Raw genomic sequence first — 17,909 nt, 5'->3', positions numbered from 1 at the left:
CGATTTTCATTTTTTTTTCTTTTTTCAACTCGATAACACATTTACGCTTCTGAAGCATTCCATGACTGCGATTGTTTCCTTGGAGGTTAATTACCGTCAATATCTTCAACAGAGAGATCAAACATTCAGGTTGTGAATACGTAAGTTCATTCATCATAAGAATGTAGTTTGCACTCCGCTCTGATCCATTCGGGCGGAATAAAAAATAAAAGGCATTACTTTTAGAATGCTTCTCATATGTGTATATATATATATATATATATATATATATGTGTGTGTGTGTGTGTGTATATGTATGTGTGTATGTATGTATGTGTTATATAAGGATATTTCGGACAGTTTTCTCCTTCCGGGCGCGTGGCTATTTTCACTTTCACTCTCGGCTATAAATAAGAGCCGAAACAAAAGGAAAAGTCGACCACACTTATTTTTTCTCTTTTCTCTTCCCTCGCGAGATTAACACATTTATTGAATGCTGCGGCGTTATACTATATATTAATCGCCCGTAAATATTGCCCATTTATTTTCGTCTTTTTTACATTTTTTTTCTTATTCTTTTTAATTATTATTATACAGAAAGAAATACACTCGTTCTCCTTTTGTATATTGATTTATTTTTCCATAACCTGCATGAGTTTTTCTGCGGAAAAAATGTCTTAAATTGAAATGCGCGGGTTGCGAGTATTTAGTCCTTTTTCTTGTCTAAGAAACACACCGGCAGTAACGAAGAACACAACTAATATATATATATATATAATTGCAACGTCTTGTCAGACGAGTGCCACTCCCTCAGACACTTAAAGTCCATGAGCCCAAAAATGACTTCCATATCCACAGGACCATTTTAATAGCCAAATGCCTGAGGGAGTATCTATACACAGATGATGTTACAGAGTTTTAGCTTTGTACGGCAGCTAAGTCTCTCTCTCTCTCTCTCTCTCTCTCTCTCTCTCTCTCTCTCTCTCTCTCTCTCTCTCTCTCTCTGTTCAAAATGTTGAGATCCAGCAACACCCAAGAGAAAGATAGCCAGCAACAAGTTAAACTGCAGACCAGCTTAATGCGGGTACTGGTCTCCCGCTTTCTGGCTTTTTTAAATCAGAGATTTGCTTCTCCTAGAAAGGTTGCCTTCACCACGGCTTACAGGAGCCCTCTCCACCCCAACACACACACACACACACACACACACACACACACACGGTGCTAGTTGGCCGTTGACCCCGAAAAGATATATATATATATATATATATATATATATATACACACACACAATGGAGTCAAACTTATCAGGGCTCGAAGGCCACTCGGGGATAAGGGTTAGTGTACAGTAGTCAATAGGACAATATCGTAGTAATCGTTAGTAGTGGACATTTGGTAAATTGGATTACTTAAGGAATCGGTCCTAATGCCTTTCAAAAATCCAATTTCCTCAGTTGGTAGTTTATTACATTTCAAAAATAAAAATAAAAATTATTACAATATGGTTTCGTTTGCAACTAACAAGTCAACAAAATTATGTATTTGCCGCATTTTTAATGGCTAATTCATCTGATAAATTTCTTTTTAAAAACATGGGATAAACATTATTTTGAACAACTTACACGATTCAAATAACCGACACACACTGCCAGATTTCTTCTCGTTATGAAGAATTTTTTTTTTTTTTAATCCGTTAAGATTGGCATATACAAACTGATTTAAGTTTTAAGTAAATGAGATATATATATATATATATATATATATATATATATAATGTCGGTGAGTTATCGGTATGGATGAATCGTGCTAGAGAACACCATATCGCAAAATTTAACGAATAAAAAAGAAACTGCCGGAGCAAACAGCTTCAAGTGTTTTGGTTTTAAATGGAATAAAAATAACCAAACTCCCTCTCTCATTGCACATATATTCTTTGTATTTTAAGCTAAGTTGATTTGAAGAATGTGTTAAAATAATATTTCGCTCATAGTCATAGACACGCACTCTCTCTCTCTCTCACTCACACACAGAAAGAATAATAGACGTTCACTCACATTAATAGACGCTCTCTCACATCAATAGACCCTCTCACATCAATAGACCCTCTCACATCAATAGACCCTCTCACATCAATAGACCCTCTCTCGCATCAATAGACCCTCGCTCACATCAATAGACCCTCTCTCGCATCAATAGACCCTCTCTCGCATCAATAGACCCTCTCTCGCATCAATAGACCCTCGCTCACATCAATAGACCCTCTCTCGCATCAATAGGTCCTCTCTCACATTAATATACCCTCTCTCACATTAATATACCCTCTCTCATATCAATAGACCCTCTCTCATATCAATAGACCCCCTCTCACATCAATAGTCTCTCTCTCACATCAATAGGCTCTCTCACACATTAATAGTCTCTCTCTCATATCAATAGACCCTCTCTCACATCAATAGACGCTCGCTCACATCGATAGACCCTCGCTCGCATCAATAGACCCTCTCTCACATTAATAGACCCTTTTTCACATTAATAGACCATCGCTCATATTAATAGACCATCGCTCATATTAATAGACCATCGCTCACATCAATAGACCCTCTCTCGCATCAATAGACCCTCTCTCGCATCAATAGACCCTCTCTCGCATCAATAGACCCTCGCTCACATCCATATACCCTCGCTCACATCCATAGACCCACTCTCACATTAATAGTCTCTCTCTGACACATTAATAGTCTCTCTCTCATACATTAATAGTCTCTCTCTCACATTAATAGACTTTCTCTCACATTAATAGACCCTCTCTCACATTAATAGACGCTCGCTCACATCAATAGACCTTCTCTCACATTAATAGACCCTCTCTCACATTAATAGACCCTTTCTCACATTAATAGACCATCGCTCATATTAATAGACCATCGCTCACATCAATAGACACTCTCTCACATTAATAAACTCTCTCTCATTAATATACCCTCGCTTACATTAATAGATCCTCCGTCACTCAGTCAAAACACACACACTTTTTCCTACTCACTTTTCAGTTAAAGTTCTCAGAAATTAAGGTGCCACACTCCCTGAAGCTAACACTTTGTTTCTGTATAAGATACATAGATATTCAAATATTATCAGTTAAAGTTCTATTTTACATGTCAATCATTGAGTTAGTAAAGAAATTAAGAATATAATATCCCTCTCCTGACCTTGCCACTTAAATATGTTATAATATGTATTTCTTGTGCGTTGTTAGTATTACTGGATTTCAAGACAAGAATTCATCTTGTCTGGTGTAGTATCTAGCTTTGTATTATTGCTTGAGGTCACCATTGCTCGTAAAAGCTAGTGTTGGTAAGCCATGCCGGGAATATCTCATTGGGGGTGCAAATATTGATTTTTCTATATTTAGTCAGGGTTTATTTGTAGAAAAAAGTTTCCACATTCCAGGTTGTCCTGTCAAACCCCTGTAGAGGGAGATCTCAGACACTCGAAGGCAGTGTCTAGTGGGCATTCATGTTCTCTGTAGTGAAGTATCTAATGCCAAATATTCCTGTCAAAAATAATTCTATATATAGAATGGTAATTTTGGATTCCTAGAACGTATTGCCTTTAGAATATATTGATCCCAGAAAAGAATTTTTGAAAATATCATTTTTTGAGAATACCTACACTCAAGCTTGGAATCGATTGCGACAGTTGTCAAATATAATTCTATAGTTTAGAACTTATTTATGTTCTTAGAGTACGTTGCTCTTAAATGATCAAAATAGTCAGAACAAGGGAGAAATGTATTCGGAAATAAACCATTCACTCTATTTCCATAATGCGCTTTCTTCTTTCTATACTGATTGATACATTTTTTAAAAATTTCTATTTTGAGACGTTTTCTTTCGTTATTTATTTGTGTCATCGACTTATTCTTTATTTTATTGTCATTGATAACGCTGGCGGAGCATAACTTTTTTGACGAAGATCGAAAACCCGTAAGTAACTAAACAGTTAACACGACACTGATTATTAGTACAATTATTAGTAAAAATAAATAAATAGATAAATAAAATAATAATAGTAATATTAGGAAAATAAACAAATATTTTACTTTGAAATTTATCACAAATATATTTCGGAGGTAGACTCCATCTTCAGTATGTTGTTTTGTTTCTTTTTTTCCTTTTCTTCTTCCTTGCCATGTTAGAGAAAGATATCTGCTTGTTTTATGTTATCAATTTCAAACGAGTAAAATATGTTTATTTACACAATATTACGTTGTGATTTGGCTTTCAAGCGCACTTGATGCGTATTTGATTTTCTTCAAATTAAATCAGCGTTTCTATATGGAACTCACACCCTTGAAGATAAATGGAAATAAAACCGGGAATATCCAAACTCTTTTTTCTCCTTTTTTGAAATTCGATTTGGAAGTCGTCGCAATTATCTGGAATGCGCCAAGGTGAAGGAGGGATGAGGGTTTCGATGTCGGATGTGGTTTTATTCAACTCGACTTGAATATCATTTTTAATTACTAGTCGATTTCATTACTTCGTTTTGCGTCTGAAAATGATATTGACAAATGAACACGCGTGAGAGTAAGTAAGTGATTATATAATAATATATGTAAGTGATATATATATATATATATATATATATATATATATATATATATATATATATATATATATAAAATGTATAAGAATTTTTTATATTTCCCCAAAACCTTTGGCCTTGATGGAGGGGAAACGATAACTTGCTGCTCAAATGATCTGAAATAACAGCAAGGGAAGACTTGATTCCAAATATTTCTTATATGTTATATCTCCCCTCTTTATGAATATCTTCAGTATCAGATAATCCTTACACACTGAAATTTACTTTATGTATGAAAACCCTAGAGAGGAGAGGAACATATGAGAAATATTTGGAATCAAGTCTCCTCTTGCGGTTATTTCAGATCATTTGGAACCATAGTAATAAGTTTTGATCTCCCCCCTCCATCAAGGCCGGAGGTTTTGGGGAAATATAAGATATTTTGTAATTCATATGAAAAAATAAGGAAACAAATGACTATGATTGAAACATTTTATGGCTGTAAAAAAAGTGTTAAACTAGGCTCTGGATGATGGAGGATTCCACTTAATGTGCGACCTTAGGGACACAGACAACAGCCCACTACACAATTCAGGTCATTACTTTTCTAAGGAGCCTTCATTTGTTAAATTCTGATCAATAGTCGCTGAGATTTGAAACTTATAAAATTGCCAAAAAAGTGATCTATCTCTCTCTCTCTCTCTCTCCCTCTCTCTCCCTCTCTCTCTCTCTCTCTCTCTCTCTCTCTCTCTCTCTATATATATATATATATATATATATATATATATATATATATATACTGATAGCCAAGTGGAATATTGAAATGCTCATATCTTTGGTTCTATGGGACTAACCTACATGAAAATATGCAGTCTTTTTGAAGATCATAATACTATTCTCTAGTTAAAATTTTATTAAAATTGTTAAAAAAGGACCCATATTTTCAAACCAATAAAATATGGCCAAATTTGCCATACATTTGAATGTATATATATATATATATATATATATATATATATATATAGTGCTCTGCACGTTTGCTGCTTCGGTTGTATCCCCTGTGGCCTTTCCAGGCCACTAATATATATATATATATATATATAGAGAGAGAGAGAGAGAGACACACACACACACACACACACACACACAACTCATTTTACAAGTTAGGTCAAAAACTCTTTCTTCTTTTCTCTTTTCTTCCCCCCTCCCTTTTTACCAATTTCCTATACATATTTTTTCGTTTTTACTCACTAGATGTTTCCACACAAATTATTATCAGTGATTGCTCACTGGTAATAGCAAGTGGTGTTCTCTGGAGCCTGAGTGACAGCAAGTTTCTCCAGGCTTCCAGCATCCTTCCGCTTTTTTTGGTCACTGCTGTAGATCATTTAACGTCCTAGCACCAGCCGTTTGTCTTCGAGCTCTCACAGATAACGGGTTTCTTTTGAATTTGTAGTGGCAGCAAGTAGCAGCTTCTGATTTCAGTATTCTTTGCAGTGCCAGTCGAAGTCTGCATAGTGCTAACAATCTCATGCCCGCCTCTTTCATTTCTCTGGGAACATGGAATAACAATGTTGGTGCATGTGTTATTGGGGGGTGGGGATTCTAATGTACTTTTTAAAATCTATCTACCTAGACTGTTTCGGTTCTTTTGTTTGTTTTTTTTCTTCGTCCGTTTCTACTATAATTTCAGTAGTGCTATCTTATTTTTAATTGTAGTTGGTCAGTTAATCGTGCAAAGAGAACTGACAGCAATAAAAATAATAGTATAGCTTGGTTTTCAGATAAATCCCAAATCTTCATTAATAATAACATAATTGTTTCTAGTAATAGTATCTACGTAGGACTAGTAGTAATATTAGTCATATTTTAATTTTCCTATCAGCAGAAGGCCATCTTAGTTTTGTTTATTTTATGCTAACAGGTCATCAATTATTAAGCCCCGGACGCCATTCGAGGAGAAAAGTTAACGAGTTTGTCAATAAACATTGGAAACTCAATCCACACAGTTAAAGATACCAAATGTGTCCGGTTCATCAGTCGATGTTGAATTACAATGGTCATTCTCAATGGTAAGAATCACACTATCAATACATTTTCTGGTTAACCGGTCAAAGTTGGAATCTTTAATCTTGTGGGTTGTGTTTCCAGTGTTTCTGTGACGTGCATAATGTCCATTGAGTAAAATAGATATGATCTCGTACAAGTACCAAGTTCTCTCTGATTCTCTCTCCTCTGATCTTGATCTCGTGGTGCAATGGGGAAAGAGGTGGCTTGTTAATTTTAATGCATCTTAAACCAAGCTTCTATCTTTCCATCATCAATGCTCTGACATCAACTGAAATGAATCTGGCATCAACTGAAATGAATGGTTCTCGTCTTGAGGAGGCTCAATGTTATGACAAGCTTCTAGGTTTGCCCTTTACTCCTGATCGGAGGTGGAACACGTACATAAAATCCGTTGCCAAGTCTGCTGGAAAAAATGGTGGGATCGTTCTTTCGTTGATGCAATTCTCTACCTGCTTAAGAGCTAAGTACGTACAAGGACCTTGACAGAGTTCAAAATAGACTTCGTAGCCTAGTGGGAGACACACCTGTCTATCTGAAACCACTATCAATAATTTCCCCCACTCTTTATCTGTGTCTAAACCTAAACGTAGATTTCATAAATAAAGTTTTTTTTTTCTTAGAACTACACGCCTCTGGGACCCTCATTTCTTTGCCAGGGATGCTATAATTTGTTCATTTGTAAGAGCTAAATTTAGCGAATTTGGCGTTCTTTGAAGCAGTTTGGTCTTCAAAAAAATACATTTGGCTTTTTTTTTAAGCGTAACGTACAGACTAGATAAGGAAGGAACAAGCCGAATATTATATAGATAAAAATGTAGGTACTGATGTATTTTTGATACCGCGCTACTTAATTTTTTTTTTCAGGTTAAATTTAAGTTTCACGATCGATACCTTTTTTTATTATTATCAAACTGTTAGATAGAAGCACAGAATAGTTACAAAACTCCCTCCCCTCCCCATGTTAAAAATGGCTTTCGAAATAATAACGCCCAGCACCAAAAATACATAAGTACTAAATGTATTCTAAACCCAGGTGGACTCCTTTTAATATGACTTAATTAATTGGCCTATACGAAGAATGGTATACCATCTTAAAGTGATTCCATCTCAAGTAACACATTGTTGTATACTCCACCAGACCAGATGTATTCTGGACCTAGAATCAAGAAAGACCAAGAAACTTAAAGCAAGATATGAACTATAACATAATTAACTGATAAATTGTGAAAAGTGTAAATTTATATTCTTCATTAATTTACTGCTTCAATGTTTAAGAGTTAACAGAAATTTAATTGAATATTCGAATGTATATGTAGCTCATATAGAGATCAAGCGTTAGTCACAGGAACGGAGCACCTTGATTTCTGAAAACTTACATTAACGTAAAATAAAATGTATAAATCGTTTCGCAAATAAATATATTTTCCTTCCATCCCGTATTACGAGTAGCTAGCTCATCAAATGAGTGATTTTTAAAAAAAGTGTCGAACGAAACTGTTTTAACTGTTTATAGAAAGAGAGAAATCTAATTGATAAAACTCATTATCTGTCTGTCTGTCTGTCTCCATATTTTCAAACTCTATCATTCCCGAAACTAAAAGTCGCAGAGCGGCTCTAGGGGCCCTTAAATGATTGGATTTTTTTATGGACCGTACTTTTATTGGTCTGTAGCCAGCTACAATAGTTTTTAGGTGGTCAAAAAAAGGTTAAAATTAAAAATTAAAAAAAAATCGTTATACATTTTGTACGTTCATCTTAGTTTATTTTTAATAAGTTTATATGCGTGTCATGTTGGTACAGTGGCAACGTTACCAGCTTTTAATGCTACAGTTTTTATTTTTGGTTTCGATTCTAGCTGATGGCACCCCATTTTTTTTTTTTTTTTTAAATTTTTGTAATCACGACTCTATAATAATATATACGAAATCTGGACAAATTAAAATATCATATTTAAGCGTATTTTACGACCGGGCAAAGTCGCCCCCACCCCCACGCTAGTATAAGAAGAATTCTGAAAACCTGTCCATCTGAAAATAAATTCTTAACTTTAATTCTTTCATGTGCGTTTTTTTTTTTTTTTTTTTTTTTTTTTCAATTTTTTAAAAAAATTTATTTACATTTTTAAACAACTTCTTTGAGGGGGGGGGGACAATTAAAAAAATACCTTATCTGAAAATATCATATTTAAGGTATTTTACGACCGGGCAAAGTCGCCCCAACCTCCACGCTAGTATAAGAAGAAGTCTGAAAACCTGTCCATCTGAAAATAAATTCTTAACTTTAATTCTTTCATGTGCGTTTTTTTTTTTTTTTTTTTTTTCAATTTTTTAAAAAAATTTATTTACATTTTTAAACAACTTCTTTGAGGGGAGGGGGACAATTAAAAAAAAAATACCTTATCCGAAAATGTCGAAGTTTCGCGTAACTATTACTTAAAAAAGAAAAGCAATATACTTAATTTATACAATAATACAAAACATTAATTATCTGAACAGGTATTGAATTGAAATAAAATTAACTAAATTCTGAAATACATGAAAGATGTTGTTATATGAAAAGGTATAACCGTCAAGCTACCGACAACAAATTACCCCCCCCCCCCAAAAAAAAAAAATCAACGTAGGAGGTAATTACTAGGGAAGTAGAGCCCCTATGACCATACCTCCACCAGCAAAGGGTACAATGTTTATGACAAATTCTCGATGTTCAGAGTTTTCTCTACTAACGATTACTACACTATTGTCCCAATAACTACGTACACTCATTAACCCTTATCCTCAGATGACCTCTGGGCCTTGATAAGAAGTGACTCATTTGTCAAAAAAAAAAAAAATAAAATAAAATAAAGACTATGCTCGGCTCATATAACAACAAATCGGCGCCTAGCGAAGATCAAACTCACTTCGTTTTTCATGCTTGGTGGGGGAAAAAGTTAGCTTCTTACGAATTGCACTGCACTGACATAATTCGTGAAAGTACTGCAGTGCTTATCATTTTCTATGGTTTGTTGCGGCCCAGCATCTTAATATGTTCGGTATTTCGCAAGCCAGGTGCGTATAAAAAAAAAACAGGGTTTAACAAACAAAGGAAAAGAATTCGACGCATTTCTTGGCAAGCTTTTGCGCGCACCTGATATCATCAGCGTATAAGGGCGTCCACTATAACTTTTACAGGTGTGTGTGTGTGTGTGTGTGTGTGTGTGTGTGTGTGTGTGCAGAAAGGGTGGTAAAATAATATGCTACAGCTGCCTTTCTCGGAAAAAAAAAAAGAAAAAGAAAATTCGGCCAATTTCAAAAGGCATTTCGAATCTGTATAAATTCGATTCTTAGACAGATTTAAAGGCGAATATTCTTTTAAAAAAACTAACCGACAACAAAACAAATATGACCATACACGGATGTGAGACCTCCTTTTTTTTCTTTTTTGTTTGTTTTCTATTTTTTGTTTGTTTTTTATTTTTTGTTTGTTTTTAACGGAATTCCGCTTTTTTTTTGTCAATATGAAAATGCGGAATTCTGTTGTTTCTCTGAATTAAGAAAAGGCAGTATTTGAAAAACTCCCCGTCCTCCACCTCACCATCATCATCGTCATAATCATCACCACCATCATCGTATAAATCCGAAGATTCCATTGTAGGCATTGTATTTCCCGATATTTTTCTATCCAATTTTTTTTTTCTAGAAAGACATTGAGTACTTGTGGGAGCCTCTAAGGTTTTTCTTGAGCTTAGAAAATAACTAATAGTCACAGGGAGCAAGGTCTGGACTATAGGGAGGGCGAGGAACTGTCTTGATGCCTATCTTGGTCAAATAGTATGACCCTCTCTGAGCATCTTTGGGGCAAACTGCGCGCAACTCTTTCACATCTTCAGCTCCTCGTGAATAATTGTGTAACAGTTCCCACACTGACATCAAACTGTGCAGTTATTGTCTCTATAAACGCAACGGTCCTTATCTATGAAATTCTTTATTTGGCCAATCAACTTTGGTGTTATGACTTCCTCACTCCTCCCACACCTCTCATCATTCCTTACATACTTCCTGTCTCCCTAGAATTCCTTATGTCACTCAAAAACTGATGCTCGATTCATGCAAGATAGTCCAAAAACAGTCTGAAGCATTCCATACGCTTCTGTGACATTTTTTACAAGTTTAAAACGGAATTTTATTGCATACCGTTCTTCTAAATGTTTTCACGTTCAGATTGTATTTTTTAAATTCACCAGCTGTGAAAATTAAGCTTTAGTAAGTAGTAGTGCGCACTTTTGAACATGGAATCATAAAAAATAGGCCAGCCATCTCATAAGATGTATAGCAGTAACATATTGAATTTTCAAAAGTCTATCACAATTTTCAATGCCTGTACAACAAAATCCGGAATCTTATTAAAGGCACCTCGTATTAAACTATATTATTTTTGCACTATAATGAAGACTTCAGAACCGATTTAAAGGCCCGTGACGTAACGGATAAAGTACTAAGTTAATTCGGTTATAGATATATAGTTTTCTTCCACTGCAAAAACTGTGACACCAGGACGGGAAAGTGAGATTGATATGTCAGTGCCCTCTGAGGAGGCGCATTCTGACCCGCAAAAAGTGTCTGGACAGCCCCGTCGGCATTCCCCGGTAAGGGTGCCTCAGGTGACTAACAATAAAATAGTCCTCTTAAAGAGAAAACGTAAACCCTGGGAAGGTCAACCTCCTAGAACTGCACAGAAATAAACTCCTACCGCAAAAAATCAACACGGACTGGTTCATTACAGGAATGGTCTAATCTCTGTTGTTTGGGGAGGGGGGGCAGGATATAAAAATTTCTAGCTGAGAGCTTGAAGGTTCAATCCTCAGCTCAGACGATACTAGAATGCAATCGTGAATTACTTTAAGAGCTCTACTTGGTCATGGCTGACGGAACCATATCATGCTACCCCCGTGGATTAAGTAGAGAGTTCTGTTTGAAATTCCATGCAGATTTACGAGTTCAACAGAAGATTCTCGAGTTCGACAAGGTACACTTGATGATGGTCAGATGCTTCATCAGGCGAAACGTTGTGCGAATAACACCCAAGAACACTAATCCGATGAATCCAAATAATTTTATCTGTGCTTCAATCCAAACGTAGATTCCATGAGCAGAGCTTCTTTCTCAGAAGTGCGCGACTGTGGAACTCTCTTCCGTGTGCCTGTTTCTCACCTGATTACAACTTGGATGTCTTCAAGTCCAACATAAACAAATTCCTGACAAACCGCCCCCTTAAGTAAGACACTCTATCAAATTTCCAATACTAATGATTACTACAATACTATCTCATTGATTACTGTACACGCAATAACCCTTCTCCCTGAGTGGCCTCCGGGTCTTGATAATTGGTGACCCCCATTAAAAAAAAAAAAATCCATGCTCAAAAATTCAGAAGCAGACCAAAGTCTACTTTAGAGATCATTTGTAGAAAACCCCGCCACTAATATAAAAATGAACTTTGCATACGCGCACAGCCTTGATCTACTTTTGTGAATCCAGTCTAGACGTACAATGAAACCCCTCCTTCCTTGTCTTACAACGTGCAGAATAACCGCCATTTTTGAATGAATCGCAGAACACTAATATACTATAGTAACGAAAAATTTCCAAGTCTAATTTTCGAAATGTTCTGGTACTCTTGGAATATTTAACTTCTAACTCTGAGTAATATATATATATATATATATATATATATATATATATATATATATATATATATATATATACACTTGTGCCCGATATTATTCATACCCCTCGGATCTTTGAGATTTCTATAAGAATATTGCTCAAACCAGAAGGTAGACAATATTAAAGGGATTTCAAACAATAAATCAAGCATAAGCATTTAATTTAAACTCAACAAATAAATAAATTATGCAAGTTTGAAACATTATACAAAGAAAAACAATAATGGCACTAGTTCAAAATTATTCATACCTCTCTTACTAATAGTCAATAGCATGCCCTTTATTCTTAATAACTGCCTGTAACCGTTTTGGATATTTATCAACAAGGTTTTTACAAGCATCAACACTGATTTTTGACCATTCTTCAATGCAGTAGTTCTCCAAATCCCTCAAATTTCTAGGTTTCCGCTTTTTAACCTCAGTTTTCAATATGTGCCAGAGGTTTTCGATAGGGTTCAGGTCGGGACTCTGGCTAGGCCATTCCAAAACATTAATTTGATTATCCTCAAACCATTTCTTGACTATTTTGGCAGTATGTTTTGGATTATTATCCTGTTGAAGGACCCAGTTTGGTCCTAAATGGAGCTTCTCCGCATCCTGTCTAATGTTTTTCTGGAGTATCTCCAAATATTGCTCCTTCTTCATGGTTCCATCTATCTTGACCAAACTACCTGGACCACTAGCCGAAAAGGAGCCCCAAAACATTAGGCTACCACCACCATGTTTCACCGTGGGTATGGTGTTCTTTGGGTTGTAAGCTTCTCCTTTCTTCCTCCAAACGTAAGAAGCATCCATATGGCCAAACAATTCAATTTTTGTTTCGTCAGTCCACAAAATACTTGAGAAAACGGACTCTGGAGAATTCACATGGGTCCTAGCAAACTTTAGACGTGCTGCAAGGTGTTTTCCGGTGTGCAATGGAGTCCTTCTTGGTCTTCTTCCTTTCAGACCATTTTCATGCAGAGTCCTTTGCAATGTTTGCCTTGATATTTTTATGCCAGAAGACTCCAGATTTTCTAAAATGTCCTTAGTAGTGGTGGTTGGATTTGCATTAACACTTCTTACAATATTCCGGGTGGCTCTAGCAGACAGTTTCCTTTTCCTTCCTCTACTAATCAAGTTGTTTGTTGTGTGGTGGCTCTGGAATTTTTTGATGATGCTCTGTACTGTTGCTGTAGGGACCTCAAATTTCTTGGAAATTGACTTGTAACCTAAACCATCCTTATGTGAATTCACAATTTTAGTCCTAAGATCATTACTAAGCTCTTTTTTCTTCCCCATTCTAATAATTTTTATTCTTTTATTGGTTTTCAGTTGATATCATTTTAATTTCTGAAAAATGCAAAAAACGAAATGAAATTAATCAAAGGTTGTATAAAAGCATTCAAAATAAGAATCAAACAGGAAACAAACAGTCAGAAACTCGATTAATACAGAAAAAATAAGGGGGTATGATTATTTTTGAACATTGCAGATTTTATAAATAGCTGTATATTTCTTTTATTACAAGTATCCCGAGATTTTAAAATGACGAAAATGATCAGAAGAGGTTTATTAAGAATATGTATCAATATGGACGTAAACAATAAATTCTTACAAAGTTACACCTAATAAACTCAATTTTCAAGGGGGGGTATGAATAATATCGGGCACAAGTGTATATATATATATAAAATAAAATGTATATATATACATTTTATTTTCATGTAAATACAGTCATATCTTGCTACGATGTGCAGATCGTTTCAATCATACTAGATATCATTATGTTGCATAGGGGTTATATTTTAGAAGATGACGTATGTATTATATTGTTGTTGTTATGTTCGTCTTAGTAGAGTCTTAGAGGTCATGTTGTGTGCAGATATATCGCGTATATATAAAGAGAGAGACAGTTCTGTACATATAAGGAGACATATTATGAGATAGAGACAGGGTACACGCTAATACAGGAGAGCCGTGCATGTAATTCAATGAGAGGAGATTTATGATATATTGATAGATAGTGCGTTTGGCATTTACGTTTGGCAGTTCTGTGAATGGAAGTGTTTCTATAAACATTGACACATATATTTCTTACCTATTTTTGAAATGATGATTTTCACAAATTCTTATAATATAAATGGACAATAACTTTTCTGTTGAAAACATAACACGAAGACGCAGATACAAAAAGATGAAGGCATTCATTTATTATTCCAAGGAATTCAAGTCTTACATGATTCTTCTTCTAACCTCCGCTTCCAAGGTTCTCTGTCTCTTACTCCTCTCTTCTCCCCTGACTGACTGCGTCCGCGAATAAGTTTTTTGACTGATTATATTGAGACCCATGACGTCATTGCATGACCTACACGTGATATTAGACACATAGCATGACATGCCTCCGTGTTTAAGCATGCATTGTTACTCACATGTTTCAAACATGCGCGATTTGCACGTTTTGAAACCATTTCTGATGACCAGAAATTTCCCATTCTCTTTGTTGTACAAAGGAAATTAACCTACTTGTTAATTCTCTAACCGATATTTTTATTATGCATTCTTTCTAAGAATGTGAATAGATTTTCCAGCCAAATTTTATTTATAAAATATTTTAAAAGAATTAACAATTAACTGGACATTCCATTTAAAACCTATTGCTCTTTAAAACTTATCTACAGGGCTCGATTCTCGTTTTATCTGATATCATTTTCATTTAACTAGTTCTCTTTTATTTACTTACATGAAAAGGGGACAGCCCTTTTCATGTAACAATCAGGCAAGAAAAATTAAGGTACAAAAACTGAAAAGGTTTAAAGACCCTTTTTGAAATTCAATTATTTTCAATTTTTGGATACCTTCCTACTGAAAAGCAAAACATATATATATATATATATATATATATATATATATATATATATATATATATATATTATATGCTCCGTCAGTCTTTGACAGACTATGGATACCTACAAGAGGGTGCCTGCGCGTGAAATTTTTGTGGCAGGAGGGGCATAACCTCCGACCACACCTCTCTATGTAGTTATGACTTCAAAAGTAAAAAATTACTATTTGAATGCCAGTCATGATTTTAACATGAAAAAAATATATATATAGGAAGGTGCCGTCAGCTAGAATCGAAACCAAAGCATAATAAAACATTGTTTCATGATTGAAACTATGTTTACAAGTTAAGCAAAGACTAAAGTTTATTTATAATCAATAAATGTTGGTTTGTGGAACGGAGTGTAAATTTTATTCAATACAAGTTGGTTTCCATGACAACAATGTTTTTGATAGACAAGATGCAAGCAAGGGCGGTCGGACGATCCACAGAGTTATATGTACTCGGCGTTTCCAGTTCGAAACATATTGCCGAGTGGAGGGTTTAATCACATACTATTAAAAGCACACCGAATATTCTAATTTGTTATGATTTTCCTGAAACAAGTTAGATTTATGGGAGCAGAAAACGCACCTATCTTCATCTATGAAAATCACACGGGAAATAACTCTCATAGCTTAAATAAATTCATCTTATTCCGTTTTTAAACGTAATTGATGTCTCGTAATAAAAATTGTGTATCTTGCTCTTACTCACTTCCGCTCTGGTTACGTACTTAGTTCTTATAAAAGAATACAACTTTTATATATTAAATATTTTGGACGCAAGTAGATCACAAATAACTAGGTAAAGTTTTTTTCTCTGCTAATTTTCCAATTTTATTTCTTTTAAAATAATTCATGTGGGAAATCTATATATTAATAGGATAGCGCGTGGGTGTTTTGTGTTACCTTACATCCGAGTGACTATCGTTTAAGTGTTCTGGACTTCCATTTCTTGTAATAAATAATTTTACCAAGGATTCTTCATAAGTTTTGGTTTCGATTTCGATTATAGCTGATGGCACGCCAGTTATACAGAAGTCATATGGATATATTTTGTTTATTTTTGAAATCGCAACTTTCTAATATATGAAAATCGATAGAACATTAACTCTATAATAATATATACGAAATCTGCAAGAATTAAATGATCATATTTAAGCGTACTTTATTTGCCGGGCGTTTGTGCTAGCTTAGATAAATATTTTTGCAGTTTTAACAAAAGAACTGCAATAATATCAGAGCGTCTCCTTTCACGCTGAACATCTACAGAATGCCAACACCAATATATTACATATGAATGAGTCTCCTGTGGAATTTCCACAGGTCCCGCTAGTTATTATTATTATTATTAGTAGTAGTAGTAGTAGTAGTAGTAGTAGTAGTAGTAGTAATGATTACTTTATTTTCAGCCACCCTGTTCCCATCTGCTTTTACAAACAGAAAAAAAAACACAACTATCAGTCATCTAATTTACCATTACGGCAAAGTTAGACACAAGATTAGTTTATACTGTAGAACTCAGCCATTTCCCCGCTCACCGACACCCCACACACACACACCAAAAATAGAAAGAGCATTCAGTAGATACAAAATTTGTCCTAATGGATAACGCCTGCATTCACTGGCGGAGTACCTCCTGCCTCAACACCATCACCGTACAGATACAAAGATTCTATTGTTGTTATTGGTCTCCCTGTTCTCGTAAGAATTATTTCTAGAAAGTCATCGGGTACTCACGGAAGGAACCAGGTAAACGTTGCCAACATCCGAAGTGAATGTGAGTTTTTGTGAAACGAACTTGATTCACGTAGAAATTGATAACTTACGAGGATGGCTCAATGATGACTTTATGTGGGATTTGAAAACAGCCATGTTGTAGTCAGCTGGGGAGTGGATTCGCGGTATTGTGTTCCGCAGTTAGGCGTCTGTAGGAAAGAAGCTTTGCTCATGGAATTTTTCGTTTTCGTTTAGTTTTAAGTACATTTGGCAGTGGTTGTAGCTAAGCGGGTGTTTGCCGTAAATGTTTTAAAGGGGAGGGGACGATAGATTAAAGCTGAGTCGAGCACCTGCCATGAAAATTGCGATAGAGCAGAGATAGACTCGTCTGTGAATTGCTATTCCAGTTTTAACCTTTAGGCAACTGATATTCAACAGACGGTTAGCTATCCAAGTGCTGAGCAGGCACAACGTTGCTTCATTTCTGGCCATTCTTCTTCTTCTATATAAATAAAACAATACATCTATTTATGTCTGCCTGTGTACAAATATTTAACCGATAAACTCATAAACTACTGGTTGCATAACACTGAAATTAACAGGAAATAGTAATCATACACCAAGGATGGCTTAAGAATGTGCAAATCTTTGTTTGGATGGATGAAAAATGAGTACAGAAATATGTCGGTTAGTTGAAATGCAAAATGGGGGCTTCTACAGAATTGGAACGAGATTTTGTATCGATAAATGAAATTTTCAGATAAATAACAATGGTTTCAACTGATTTGGGCGGGGAACAATTCAAACTAGTTACAATGTTAGCTTCTAAATTATGCAGTCGAAATTTCCTTAATATTATTAGATTATATATAAAATAAAGCAACTTTAATCGTGTTAGGAGAAAAATTGCGGCCATCTTATTTTAAGCGAAACGGAAAATCATTAAACAAAGCAATTTTATTCGTGTTAGCAGGTGAAAAATTGT

At 35.1% G+C, this 17,909-nt stretch overlaps 1 protein-coding gene across 3 annotated transcripts in view; it reads left to right on the top strand.

Moving 5' to 3' along the window:
* Positions 1 to 17,909, top strand: part of LOC145252782 (E3 ubiquitin-protein ligase PDZRN3-like) — a 596,515-nt gene that overhangs the window by 119,550 nt on the left and 459,056 nt on the right. The gene's annotated exons all lie outside the window — the stretch shown is intronic.

Source organism: Euprymna scolopes, chromosome 29, assembly GCF_053919585.1.
Source record: "Euprymna scolopes isolate OS-2025 chromosome 29, ASM5391958v1, whole genome shotgun sequence".
Taxonomy (NCBI): Eukaryota; Metazoa; Mollusca; class Cephalopoda; order Sepiida; family Sepiolidae; genus Euprymna; species Euprymna scolopes.
This window is presented reverse-complemented; position numbering and strand designations above follow the sequence as displayed.